This window comes from Panthera onca, chromosome X (genome assembly GCF_046562875.1).
Source record: "Panthera onca isolate mPanOnc1 chromosome X, mPanOnc1 haplotype 2, whole genome shotgun sequence".
Lineage (NCBI taxonomy): Eukaryota > Metazoa > Chordata > Mammalia > Carnivora > Felidae > Panthera > Panthera onca.
In genome coordinates, this window is record NC_138357.1 from 66,803,250 (window position 1) to 66,817,259 (window position 14,010).

The 14,010-nt window shown below is 39.3% G+C and overlaps 1 protein-coding gene across 9 annotated transcripts in view; it reads left to right on the forward strand.

Moving 5' to 3' along the window:
* Window positions 1–14,010, forward strand: part of ATRX (ATRX chromatin remodeler) — a 314,027-nt gene that overhangs the window by 162,279 nt on the left and 137,738 nt on the right. The gene's annotated exons all lie outside the window — the stretch shown is intronic.

Here is a 14,010-nt window from a genome sequence, read left to right on the forward strand (position 1 = left end):
TCTCTTTCCATTTTTTTTTTCTTTCTTGGAGTACATTTGTTGAAAAAGCTAGATTATTCATGTAGAATTTCCTATATTCTGAGCTTTTCTTGTTGCATTTCTGTGGTGTATTTTCACTGGCTCCCATATGCTCTATAAACTGTTGGATGTAGAGGTCTGATCAGTTTTAGATTCAGTTCTTTTTTTGGCAAAAATACTCATGGATGGTAATATACACCTCTTCTGGCATCTCACTTTTCGGTACTTCTAAGTGTTGTTATCTCTTTTTGTGATGTTACTTAAATTGTATTTTAAAAATTTAAACAATAGTCATTAGGTAAATAGACATTAATATTCTATATTATTATTTTCTTCTGATCCCTATCAGTATATATACAGGTGTTTCACATAACTGCGGTCACTATATGTGGTATATGCTGTATTTTCCTCTCCTGTTTATTTCATATAATTTCAATGTATATTAACATGTTCCATGTACTTTTAATTGGTTTATAATGTTTCTTTTCTTTTCTTTTTTTTTCAATATATGAAATTTATTGTCAAATTGGTTTCCATACAACACCCAGTGCTCATCCCAAAAGGTGCCCTCCTCAATACCCATCCCCCACCCTCCCCTCCATCCCACCCCCCATCAACCCTCAGTTTGTTCTCAGTTTTTAAGAGTCTCTTATGCTTTGGCTCTCTCCCACTCTAACCTCTTTTTTTTTTTTCTTTCCCCTCCTCCATGGGTTTCTGTTAAGTTTCCTAGGATCCACGTAAGAGTGAAACCATATGGTATCTGTCTTTCTCTGTATGGCTTATTTCACACTCTCCAGTTCGATCCACGTTGCTACAAAGGGCCATATTTCATTCTTTCTCATTGCCATGTAGTACTCCATTGTGTATATAAACCACAATTTCTTTATCTATTCATCAGTTGATGGACATTTAGGCTCTTTCCACAATTTGGCTGTTGTTGAGAGTGCTGCTATAAACATTGGGGTACAAGTGCCCCTATGCATCAGTACTCCTGTATCCCTTGGGTAAATTCCTAGCAGTGCTATTGCTGGGTCATAGGGTAGGTCTATTTTTAATTTTCTGAGGAACCTCCACACTGCTTTCCAGAGTGGCTGCACCAATTTGCATTCCCACCAACAGTGCAAGAGGGTTCCCGTTTCTCCACATCCTCTCCAGCATCTATAGTCTCCTGATTTGTTCATTTTGGCCACTCTGACTGGCGTGAGGTGATATCTGAGTGTGCTTTTGATTTGTATTTCCCTGATAAGGAGCGACGTTGAGCATCTTTTCATGTGCCTGTTGGCCATCCGGATGTCTTCTTTAGAGAAGTGTCTATTCATGTTTTCTGCCCATTTCTTTACTGGGTTATTTGTTTTTCAGGTGTGCAGTTTGGTGAGCTCGTTATAGAATTTGGATACTAGCCCTTTGTCTGATATGTCATTTGCAAATATCTTTTCCCATTCCGTTGGTTGCCTTTTAGTTTTGTTGGTTGTTTCCTTTGCTGTGCAGAAGCTTTTTATCTTCACGAGATCCCATTAGTTCATTTTTGCTTTTAATTCCCTTGCCTTTGGGGATGTGTCGAGTAAGAGATTGCTGTGGCTGAGGTCAGAGAGGTCTTTTCCTGCTTTCTCCTCTAGGGTTTTGATGGTTTCCTGTCTCACATTCAGGTCCTTTATCCATTTTGAGTTTATTTTTGTGAATGGTGTGAGAAAGTGGTCTAGTTTCAACCTTCTGCATGTCGCTGTCCAGTTCTCCCAGCACCATTTGTTAAAGAGACTGTCTTTTTTCCATTGGATGTTTTTTCCTGCTTTGTCAAAGATGAGTTGGCCATACGTTTGTGGGTCTAGTTCTGGGGTTTCTAGTCTATTCCATAGGTCTATGTGTCTGTTTTTGTGCCAATACCATGCTGTCTTGATGATGACAGCTTTGTAGTAGAGGCTAAAGTCTGGGATTGTGATGCCTCTTGCTTGGGTCTTCTTCTTCAAAATTACTTTGGCTATTCGGGGCCTTTTGTGGTTCCATATGAATTTTAGGATTGCTTGTTCTAGTTTCGAGAAGAATGCTGGTGCAATTTTGATTGGGATTGCATTGCATGTGTGGATAGCTTTGGGTAGTATTGACATTTTGACAATATTTATTCTTCCAATCCATGAGCAGGGAATGTCTTTCCATTTCTTTAGATCTTCTTCAATGTCCTTCATAAGCTTTCTATAGTTTTCAGCATACGGATCTTTTACATCTTTGGTTAGATTTATTCCTAGGTATTTTATGCTTCTTGGTGCAATTGTGAATGGGATCAGTGTCTTTATTTGTCTTTCTGTTGCTTCATTGTTAGTGTATAAGAATGCAACTGATTTCTGTGCATTGATTTTGTATCCTGCAACGTTGCTGAATTCATGTATCAGTTCTAGCAGACTTTTGGTGGAGTCTATCAGGTTTTCCATGTATAATATCATGTCATCTGCAAAAAGCGAAAGCTTGACTTCATCTTTGCCAATTTTGATGCCTTTGATTTCCTTTTGTTGTCTGATTGCTGATGCTAGCACTTCCAGCACTATGTTAAACAACAGTGGTGAGAGTGGGCATCCCTGTCGTGTTCCTGATCTCAGGGAAAAAGCTCTCAGTTTTTCCCCATTGAGGATGATGTTAGCTGTGGGCTTTTCATAAATGGCTTTGATGATGTTTAAGTATGTTCCTTCTATCCCGACTTTCTCAAGGGTTTTTATTAAGAAAGGGTGCTGCATTTTGTCAAAGGCCTTTTCTGCATCAATTGGCAGGATCATATGTTTCTTCTCTTTTATTACTGTGATGTATCACGTTGATTGATTTGCGAATGTTGAACCAGCCATGCATCCCAGGAATGAATTCCACTTGATGGTGGTGAGTAATTCTTTTTATATGCCATTGAATTCGATTTGCTAGTATCTTATTGAGAATTTTTGCATCCATTCATCAGGGATATTGGCCTGTAGTTCTCTTTTTTTACCGGGTCTCTGTCTGGTTTAGGAATCAAAGTAGTACTGGCTTCATAGAATGAGTCTGGAAGTTTTCCTTCCCTTTCTATTTCTTGGAATAGCTTGAGAAGGATAGGTATTATCTCTGCTTTAAACGTCTGGTAGAACTCCCCTGGGAAGCCATCTGGTCCTGGACTCTTATTTGTTGGGAGATTTTTGATAACCGATTCAATTTCTTTGCTGGTTATGGGTCTGTTCAAGCTTTCTATTTCCTCCTGATTGAGTTTTGGAAGAGCGTGGGTGTTTAGGAATTTGTCCATTTCTTCCAGGTTGTCCAATTTGTTGGCATATAATTTTTCATAGTATTCCCTGATAATTGTTTGTATCTCTGAGGGATTGGTTGTCATAATTCCATTTTCATTCATGATTTTATCTATTTGGGTCATTTCCCTTTTCTTTTTGAGAAGCCTGGCTAGAGGTTTGTCAATTTTGTTTATTTTTTCAAAAAACCAACTCTTGGTTTCGTTGATCTGCTCTACAGTTTTTTTAGATTCTATATTGTTTATTTGTGCTCTGATCTTTATTATTTCTCTTCTTCTGCTGGGTTTAGGCTGCCTTTGCTGTTCTGCTTCTATTTCCTTTAGGTGTGCTGTTAGATTTTGTATTTGGGATTTTTCTTGTTTCTTGAGATAAGCCTGGATTGCGATGTATTTTCCTCTCAGGACTGCCTTCGCTGCGTCCCAAAGCGTTTGGATTGTTGTCTTTTCATTTTTGTTTGTTGCCATATATTTTTTAATTTCTTCTCTAATTGCCTGGTTGACCCATTCATTCTTTAGTAGGGTGTGCTTTAACCTCCATACTTTTGGAGGTTTTCCAGACTTTTTCCTGTGGTTGATTTCAAGCTTCATAGCATTGTGGTCTGAGTGTGTGCATGGTGTAATTTCAGTTCTTGTATACTTCTGAAGGGCTGTTTTGTGACCCAGTATATGATCTATCTTGGAGAATGTTCCATGTGCACTCGAGAAGAAAGTATATTCTGTTGCTTTGGGATGCAGAGTTCTAAATATATCTGTCAAGTCCATCTAATCCAATGTATCATTCAGGGCCCTTGTTTCTTTATTGACCATGTGTCTAGATGATCTATCCATTTCTGTAAGTGGGGTGTTAAAGTCCCCTGCAATGACCACATTCTTATCAATAAGGTTGCTTCTGTTTATGAGTAATTGTTTTATATATTTGGGGGCTCCGGTATTCGGCGCATAGACATTTATAATTGTTAGCTCTTCCTGATGGATAGACCCTGTAATTATTATATAATGCCCTTCTTCATCTCTTGTTACAGCCTTTAATTTAAAGTCTAGTTTGTCTGATATAAGTATGGCTACTCCAGCTTTCTTTTGGCTTCCAGTAGCATCCAGTCCGACCCGATGTCTGCCCCCAGCCCACTGCTGGGGCCACAGTCAGACTGGTGTGTGCCTTCTCTTCCCCTCTCCTAGGGTCGGGATTCACTGTGGGGTGGCGTGGCCCGTCTGGGCTACTTGCACACTGCCAGGCTTGTGGTGCTGGGGATCTGGCGTATTAGCTGGGGTGGGTAGGCAAGGTGCACGGGGGCAGGAGGGGCAGGCTCAGCTCGCTTCTCCTTAGGTGGTCCACTTCAGGAGGGGCCCTGTGGCAGCGGGAGGGAGTCAGACCCGCTGCCAGAGGGGTGGCTCTGCAGAAGCACAGCGTTAGGTGTTTTTGGGGAGCGAGCAAGTTCCCTGGCAGGAACTGGTTCCCTTTGGGATTTTGGTTGGGGGATGGGGGAGGGAGATGGCTCTGGGGAGCGCCTTTGTTCCCTGCCAATCTGAGCTCTGTCGTCCCGGGGCTCAGCAACTCTCCCTCCCGTTGTCCTCCAGCCTTCCCGCTTTCTGAGCAGAGCTGTTAACTTATGACCTCCCAGATGCTAAGTCCCGCTTGCTGTCGGAACACACTCCGTCCGGCCCCTCCGCTTTTACAAGCCAGACTGGGGGGCTCTGCTTGGCCGGCAGGCTGCCCCTCTGCCCCGGCTCCCTCCTGCCCGTCCGTGGAGCGCGCACCGCCTCGCCGCCCTTCCTACCCTCTTCCGTGGGCCTCTCGTCTTCGCTTGGCTCCGGAGACTCCGTTCTGCTAGTCTTCTGGTGGTTTTCTGGGTTAGTTAGGCAGGTGTAGGTGGAATCTAAGTGATCAGCAGGACGTGCGGTGAGCCCAGCGTCCTCCTAAGCCGCCATCTTCCACAATAATCCTATGTTTCTTTTCTAATTAACGTTTTATTAAATTCAGTAAGTGTGCTTTTTAAAAATCAAATATTATCAAAAGGCTACATTGAAAAAAAAGTCTTCTGTTACTCAGACTCTGCTCAAAGGTAATGGCTCAGTTCTTGTAGACATTCTTTGCTCTTACCTATATGATTCTGTTTAATATGCTTATAATTTTTTTTTTGTTTCTCAGTTTTAGACATTACCATTATTATATGTTAACCGCAGATTTAGTTTTCATATACTGCCTGCCAAACACAGAATTCCCTTCTCCCATTCCTTCAGTATGGTTATGCCACAGTTCTCATGAAATCGTTAGTCAGTGTTTGCATGACTATAACGGTAAATATTTACAGCAGGGCTATGTAGTGTTTATTGCATGTATATCTCATACACACACATATACATGTGTATATACATATTGTGTATAATGATTACATTCCTTTTTACATTTTCTAAATTTCTTTAAAAATTTTTTGTAAAATGTTTATTTATTTTGAGAGACAGAGCATGAGTCAGGTGGGGGCAGAGAGAGAGGGAGAGAGAGAATCCCAAGCAGTCTCTGTGCTGTCCACACAGAGCCAGATCCAGATCCAGGGCTTGAACCCACAAACTGTGAGATCATGACCTGAGCCGAAATCAAGAGTCCATGCTGAACCGACTGAGCCACCCAGGCGCCCCATTCAAAAAAAATTTTTAATGATTATTTTTTAGAGAGCATGCATACACGTGAGCGAGCATGAGAGGGGGAGGGGCAGAGAGAGAGGGAGACACAGAATCTGAAGCAGGCTTCAGGCTCTGAGCTGTCAGCACAGCGCCTGACGTGGGGCTCTAACTTAGACCATGAGATCATGACCTGAGCAAAAGTCAGATACTTAACCGATTGAGCCACCCAGGAACCCCTCTAAATTTTTTTTATTGTTTATTCATTTTTGAGAGAGAGAGAGATGGAGACGGAGTATGAGTGGGGGAGGGGCAGAGAGAGAGAGGGAGACAAAGAATCTGAAGCAGGATTCAGGCTTTGAGCTGTCAGCACAGATCCTCACAGGGCGCTCTAATTCATGCACCAGCAGATCATGACCTGAGCCAAAATCAGACGCTTAACCAACAGGGCCACCCAGCATTTTCTGGAGTTAATTTTCTAGAGTTAATGCTGGATGCCCGTAGCATTTTCTATAGTTAATAACGTTTTAGATTATATTTTCTTATTTTCTGCATACCTATGACTAATTCATTTCCTGTGTTTTTAGTAAAACCCTAAAATTCCTCAATAATTTTAAAACACATCAGGTGATTGATCAGTTTATTTCTTTTTTCTTTAAAATGATACTGCTGGAGCCTTGTTTTCTCATTCTAATCTTGTCTGTTTCATCTATTTTCACTGTTCTGGGAATTCCCACACGTATCTCTTGTTTTAGATCTCTTGTTTCCTAGATACTTATTTTCCCATGCACCTTGCTTCCCAGAATTTTTGAAGTGGGTTAGATACCTTACTTTAATAATGGACTAATTTGGTAATCTGGTAGGTTTGACTGTTCTTATTTACCTGTATTTTTTTAAGGGGGGATAGATACATGTCCCTCTTTTATTTTTAATGTTTATTTTTGAGAGACTGAGAGAGACAGAGCAGAAGTGGAAGAGGGACACAGAGAGGGAGACACAGAATCCAAAGCAGGCTCCAGGCTCTGAGCTGTGAGCTCAGAGCCAGACTCAGGGCTCAAATCCACGAACTGCGAGATCATGACCTGAGCTGAAGTCAAATGCTTAGCCAATGGATTCACCCAGGAGCCCTCTTACCTGTATTTTTTTAAATGTTTATTCTTGAGAGAGAGAGAGAGAGAGAGAGAGATTGAGCGGAAGCCCACTTGAGTGGGGGAGGGGCAGGTGGAGAGGGGGGCACGGAATCTGAAGCAGGCTCCAGGCTCTGAGCTGTCAGCACAGAGCTGGATGCAGGGCTCAAACCCACAAACCATGAGATCATGACCTGAGCCAAAGTCAGAGGCTTAGCCAGCTGGGCCACCAGGTGCCCTGACTGTTAAGTTGTTTAGAGTTTCAACCAATTTTCCTTTCACTCCACACCTCTTTCAAACTATTGTGTTTAACCGATACCTCCTTGTCTTGTACTTCTGAGGAATAATATGAAATATGTGATTCTTGTTGGTTTTTTTCTCTATAGGTACTTAAGTTTCGGCCTTTTTCCTTAAACTTTAAAAAAAATATTTGTTTCTTTTTGAAGGAGAGAGAGACAGAGTGCAAGTGGGGCGAGGGTCGGAGAGAGAGGGAGACAGAATCCGAAGCAGGCTTCGGGCTCTGAGCTGTCAGAAGGTTTAGCCATTCTGAAGGGTTTTTTTTTTTTTTTGTTTTGTTTTGTTTTTTATCTTGATGAGGTGCCAGTAGTTCATTTTTGCTTTTAATTCCCTTGCATCTGGAGACATGTTAAGTAAGAAATTGCTGTGGCCTAGTTCAAAGAGGTTGTTGCCTGTTTTCTCCTGTAGGATTTTGATGCTTTCTTGTCTCACATAGAGGTAATTCACCCATTTTGAACTTCTTTTTGTGTATGGTTTAAGAAAGTGGTCCCGTGTCATTCTTCATATCGCTGTCCAGTTGTCCCAGTACCACTTGCTTTGTCAAAGATTAGTTGTCCATTTATCTGTGGGTCTGTTTCTGGGTTCTCTATTCTGTTCCATTGATCTGTATGTTTTATGCCAGTGAATACTGTCTTGATGATTACAGCTTTGTAATGCCCCTTGAACTTCGGAATTGTAATGCCTCTAGCTTTGGTTTTCCTTTTAAAGAATATTTTGGCTGTTTGGGATCTTTTCTGGTTCCATACAAATTTTGGGATTGTTTGTTCTAGCTCTGTGAAAAATGCTGGTGATATTTTGAATGTGTAAATTGCTTTGGGTAGTATCAACATTTTAACAATATTTGTTCTTCCAATCTATGAATATGGTATGTTTTTCCATTTCTTTGTGTCTTCTTCAGTTTCCTTCATAAGCTTTGTATAATTTTCAGCATACCTCTGTGTTAGGTTTATTTCTAGGTATTTTATGGTTTTTGGTGCAGTTGTAAATGGGATTGATTCCTTGAGATCTCTTTCTGCTGCTTCATTATTGGTGTATAGAAATGCAGCTGATTTCTTTTTTTAATATTTATTTATTTTTTGTGTGAGAGAGAGGGGGGAGGAGAGAGAGCATCCCAAGCAGGCTCCATGCTGTCAGCACAGAGCTGGACGTGGGAGTTGATCTCATGAACTGCCAGATTATGACCTGAGCTGAAATCAGGAACCGGAAGCTTAACCGACTGAGCCACCCAGGCCCTGCAACTGATTTCTGTACATTGATTTTTATATCCAATGACTTTGCTGAATTCATGTATCCATTCTGGCAGTTTTTTGGTGGAGTCTTTCTGGCTTTCCATGTAGGATATCATGTCATCTTGAAGAGTGAAAGTTTAACTTTTTCCTTGCCAATTTGGATGCCTTTTATTTCTTTTTGTTGTCTGATTGCTGAGGCTAGGGCTTTTAGTACTACGTTGAATAATAGTGGTAAGAGTGGACATCCCTGTCGTGTTGTTGATCTAAGGGGAAAAGCTCTCCCTTTTTCCCCACTGAGGATGATATTAGCTGTGGGCCTTTAATATATATGGCTTTTATGAACTTGAGGTATATTCCTTAGATCTCTACTTTCTTGAGGGTTTTTATCAAGAAACGATGTATTTTGTCAAATGCTTTTTCTGCATCTATTGAGATGATCACGTGGTTCTTATTCCTTCTTTCATTAATGTGATATATCACGATTGATTTGCAGATATTGTGCCACCCATACAGCCCAAGAATAGATCCCTCTTGATCATGGCAAGTAATTCTTTTGACGTGTTGTTGAATTTGATTTGGTAGTATCTTATTGAGAATTTTTGCATCCAGGTTCATTAATTGTCTTGTAATTCTCTATTTTACTGGGGTCTTTGTCTGGTTTTGGAATCAAGGTAATGCTGGCTTCATAGAATGAGTTTGGAAACTTCCCTTCCATTTCTATTTTTTGGAACAGTTTGAGGAGAATAATTATTAACTCATCTTTAAATGTCTGTGGTATTCCCTTGGGAGGCCATCTGGCCCAAGACTTATTTATTGGGAGGTTTCTGATTACTAATTCAATTTCATTGCTGGTTATGAGCCTGTTCACAATTTCTATTTCTTCCTCTTTGAGTTTTTGAAGTGTGTGAGTTTCTAGGAATTTGTTCATTTCCAGATTGTCCTGTTTGTTGGCATATAATTTTTCATAGTATTCTCTAATAATTGCTTGTATATTTATCTGTTGTGTTGGTTGTGATCTCCCTTCTTTCATTCATGATTTTATCTATGGTCCTCTCTCTTTTCTTTTTGAGAAATCTGGCTAGGGGTTTATCAGTTTTGTCTATTCCTTCAAATAACCAGCTCTTAGTTGGTTTTTTTCCCCAGGTCTTAGTTTTATTGTTGTTTCCTACTGTTTTTTTTTTTTTTAATTCTATTTCGTTTATTTCTGCTCTGTTCTTTATTATTTCCTTTCTGTTGGCTTTGGGCTTTATTTGCTGCTCCTTTTCTTGCTCCTTTAGATATAAGTTTAGGTTGTGTATTTGAGACCTTTATTGCTTCTTGAGATAGGCATGAATTACAATGTACTTTCCTCTTAGGATTGCCTTTGCCACATGCCAAAAGGTTTGGACTGTTGTGTTTTTCATTTTCATTTGCTTCTATGTATTTTTTAATTTCTCCTTTAATTTCCATTCATTCTTTAGTAGGATGTTCTTTAACCTCCATGTATATGAGAGCTTTCCACATATTTTCTTGTGGTTGATTTCCAGTTTTATGGCTTCTTGATCTGAAAATAGACAGCATATGATCTTGTTCTTTTTGTATCTGTTGAAGGCTGATTTGTGATCCAGTATGTGATCTCTTTTGGAGAATGTTCCATGTGTACTCACGAAGACTGTGTATTCTGCTTTTTAATATCTGTTAAGGCCATCTGGTCCTTCAGAGCCGTTGTTCCTTGTTGATTTTCTGACCATATGATCTGTCCATTGCTGTAAGGTGAGGTATTAAAGTCTCCTACAATAATGATATTATTACCAATGAGTTTCTTTGTTTGTGATTAATTGATTTATATATTTGAGTGCTTCCAACTTGAGGGCATAAATATTTATAATTGTTAGATCTTCTTGATTAGTAGATCCGTATATTATTATATAATGCCCTTCTTCATCTCTGGTTACAGTCTTTCTTTTAAAATCTAGTTTGTCTGATATAAGTATGGATACTCTGGCTTTCATTTCACCTCCATTAGCATAATAGATGGTTCTCTATCCCCTCACTTTCAATCTGCAGGTGTCCTCAGGCCTAAAATTAGTCTCTTGTAAAGTCTCTTGCAGCATATAGATGGATCTTGGGCTTTTAACCATTCTGATACCTAGCGTCTTTTGATTGGGCATTTAGCCCATTTACATTCAGAGTGATTTTTGAAAGATATGTATTTAGTGCCATTGTGTCATGTGTAGATTTCATGTTTCTTGTGATGTTCTTTGGTCCTTTGTAGTCTTTGCTGCTTTGTACTCAGAGAGTCTCCCTTAGAATTACTTGCAGGGCTCGTTTAGTGGTCACGAACTCCTTTAACATTTGTTTGGGTATGTTTATCTCTCCTTTTATTCTGAATGACAGACTTGCTAGATAAAGGATTCTTTGGTGTGTATTTTTCATATTCAGCACATTGAATGTTTCCTGCCACTCTCTTCTGGCCTGCCAAGTTTCAGTGGACAGGTCTGCTACTGCCCTTATGTGTCTACCCTTGTAGGTTAAGGCCTGTATATCCCTAACTGCTTTCAGAATTTTCTTTTTCTTTATATTTTGCAAGTTTCTCTGTGATATGTTGTGGTGTTGACCCATTTTTGTTGATTTTCAAGGGAGTTCTCTGTACCTTTTGGATTTGGATGCCTGTTTCCTTCCCCAGATTAGGGAAGTTCTTAGCTGTAATTTATTCAAATAAACCTTCTGCCCTTTTCTCTCGCTCTTCTTCTGGGACTCATATGGTATGGATATTGTTTCATTTCATGGAATCACTTAGTTCTCTAATTCTCCCCTCGTGATCTAGTAATTTCCTTTCCCTTTTTTTTTTTCATCTTTATTATTTTCCATAATTGTGTCTTCTATTTCACCTGTTCTCTCCTCTGCTTCTTCAGTCCTCGCTGTCACTGTGTCTAGTTTAGTTTGCATCTCAACTATAGCATATTTTAATTCATTCTATTTTTAGGTCTTTGATCTCTGCAGCAAGGGTTTCTCTGGTATCTCCTATGCTTTATTCAAGCCCAGCTATTAGTCTTATGACTTTGGTTTAAATTCTTATTCACATATATTATTTGTATCTGTTTTGAGCAAGTTTCTAGCTGCAATTTCTTCTTCACCTTTTTTTCGGAGAAAATTCCTCCATTGTCATTTTGACTAAGTTTCTGTCTTTTGCGTGTTTTAAAAGCTTTTTATTTCCTGCATCCGAGAGTACTGCTATTTTATTTATTTTAATTTTTTAAATGTTTTTATGTGTATTTGAGTATAGTTGACACAGTCTTACATTAGTTTCAGGTGTACAATATAATGATTCAACAAGTTTATGTTATGCTATGCTCAGTATCACTAATCCTCTGGGAAATGCAAATCACAACCACGATGTCACCTTATCCATGTAAGAATGGCCAGAATCAAGAAGAGAAGAAACGACAAATGTTGGCAAGGATGTGGAGAAAATGAACCCTCTTGCCCTATTGGTGGGAATGTAAATTAGTATAGCTATTTGGGAAAACAGCATGGAAGTTCATCAAAAAATTGAAAATAGAACTACCCTTTGATACAGGAATCACACTACTGGGTATTTACCCCCCAAATACAAAAGCACTAATATGGAGGGATACATGCACCCCTCTGTTTATTGCAGCACTATTTATAGTAGAGAAACTATGGAAGTAGCCCATGTCCATCGATAGATGAATGGATAGAGAAAAGTGGTGTGTATATTCCACACAGTGGGATATTATTCAGCCATAAAAAGAATGAAATCTTGCCATCTGCAACAACATGGCTAGAGCTAGAGAATATAATGCTCAGCGAAATCAGTCAGCTAGAGAAAGACAAATACTGTATGATCTTACTCATATGAAGAACTTAAGGAACAAAACAAATAAGCAAAGGAAAAAAAGAGAGAGAGACAAACTTAGAAACAGACTCTTAAGTATAGAGAACAAACTGATGGTTACCAGAGGGGAGATGCGTGGGGTTATTGGGACAGGGATTAAAGATTACACTATAAAGACAATGAAAAAAATAAACAGACAAAAAATTATCTCCTCCTACATTCAAGATGAAGATTGAATAATCCCCAATCCCTAAGATAGCACTTAATAATAAAAATATTATCCAAACCACTAATGAACATATGGTTCCAAAGTCTTAATTAGAGCCTTGTACATGAGTTTTCTAGTGATATATTAAAATATTATTACAAACTTAGCAACTTAAAACAAGACAAAATTATTATCTTACAGTCCTGTAAGTTAGGAGCTTGATAGTGGCCTGAATGTGGCTCTACTGGGTTGCCTGCTCAGTGTCTCACCAAGTAGAAATTGAGGTGTTAGCCAGAATGGAGATTTTTATATAAGACTGTGTGTCATTTTTAAGGTCACTTTTTGTCAGAATTAAGTCTTTTGTAGCTTGTAGCATTGAGATCCTTAGCTCCTAGACACTTCTCTTCACAGCATGGCTTTGAGACCAGTAAGAGACTATTTCTTATCACTTGTCTTTTAAATGGCTCATCTTGATTGGGTCTGGCCCACCTAGGAGAATCCTCTTTTTGGTTTAATCAAACCCAGCTGATTATTAACTCAATTATGGGAATGATATCCCATTCATATTTACAGATGTTAACCACACTCAAATGGATAGGAGTATATAGGGTGTTTACACCAGAGGATGGGGATATTAGGGACCATTTTAGGATTCTGCCTGCCACACCATGCAAACAGGACAAGACACTCAGGAATTTTCCATTTTGACTAATGGATTTGCCCCAGTGATACAAAGCTGGCACACATCCAAGCTAGGACACAGTGAAAAATTTAGTGAATTCTTAGTCTATGTCAGATACTTTGCATACATTGTCTTATTTAATGTCTACAACAACTCCTGAAGGCTGTTTATAATCTTTCCTACTTTGCAGATGGAAAAACTGAAGCTGAGAGGATTTAAGTAACTTGTTAAAATGGAGTTTGGATCTAAATGGTCTGTGGTATTTATTCTCCACTAGGATGTTATCTAGTATAGTATTAATCCTGATTTGTATATCATTTACAGTTTTACACAAGTACAGTATCTATTCAGGTAATTTATCACAGTTTTGTGACTTATTTTTTATTTTTTCATGCAAGAATAATACTGAGGTTATGGTTTAAAAAGAGTGTCCTTCTGGGGCGCCTGGGTGGCCCAGTCGGTTAGGCGGCTGACTTCGGCTCAGGTCACGATCTCACGGTCCGTGAGTTCGAGCCCCGCGTCGCGCTCTGTGCTGACAGCTCAGAGCCTGGAGCCTGTTTCGGATTGTGTCTCCCTCTCTCTGACCCTCCCCTGTTCATGCTCTGTCTCTCCCTGTCTCAAAAATAAATAAAATGTTAAAAAAAAAATTAAAAAAAATAAAATAAAGAGTGTCCTTCTAAAGAGACATTTAAAAACATTTACAGATGAAATTCCATGCTTTCTCAGGTTTGCTTCAAAATCA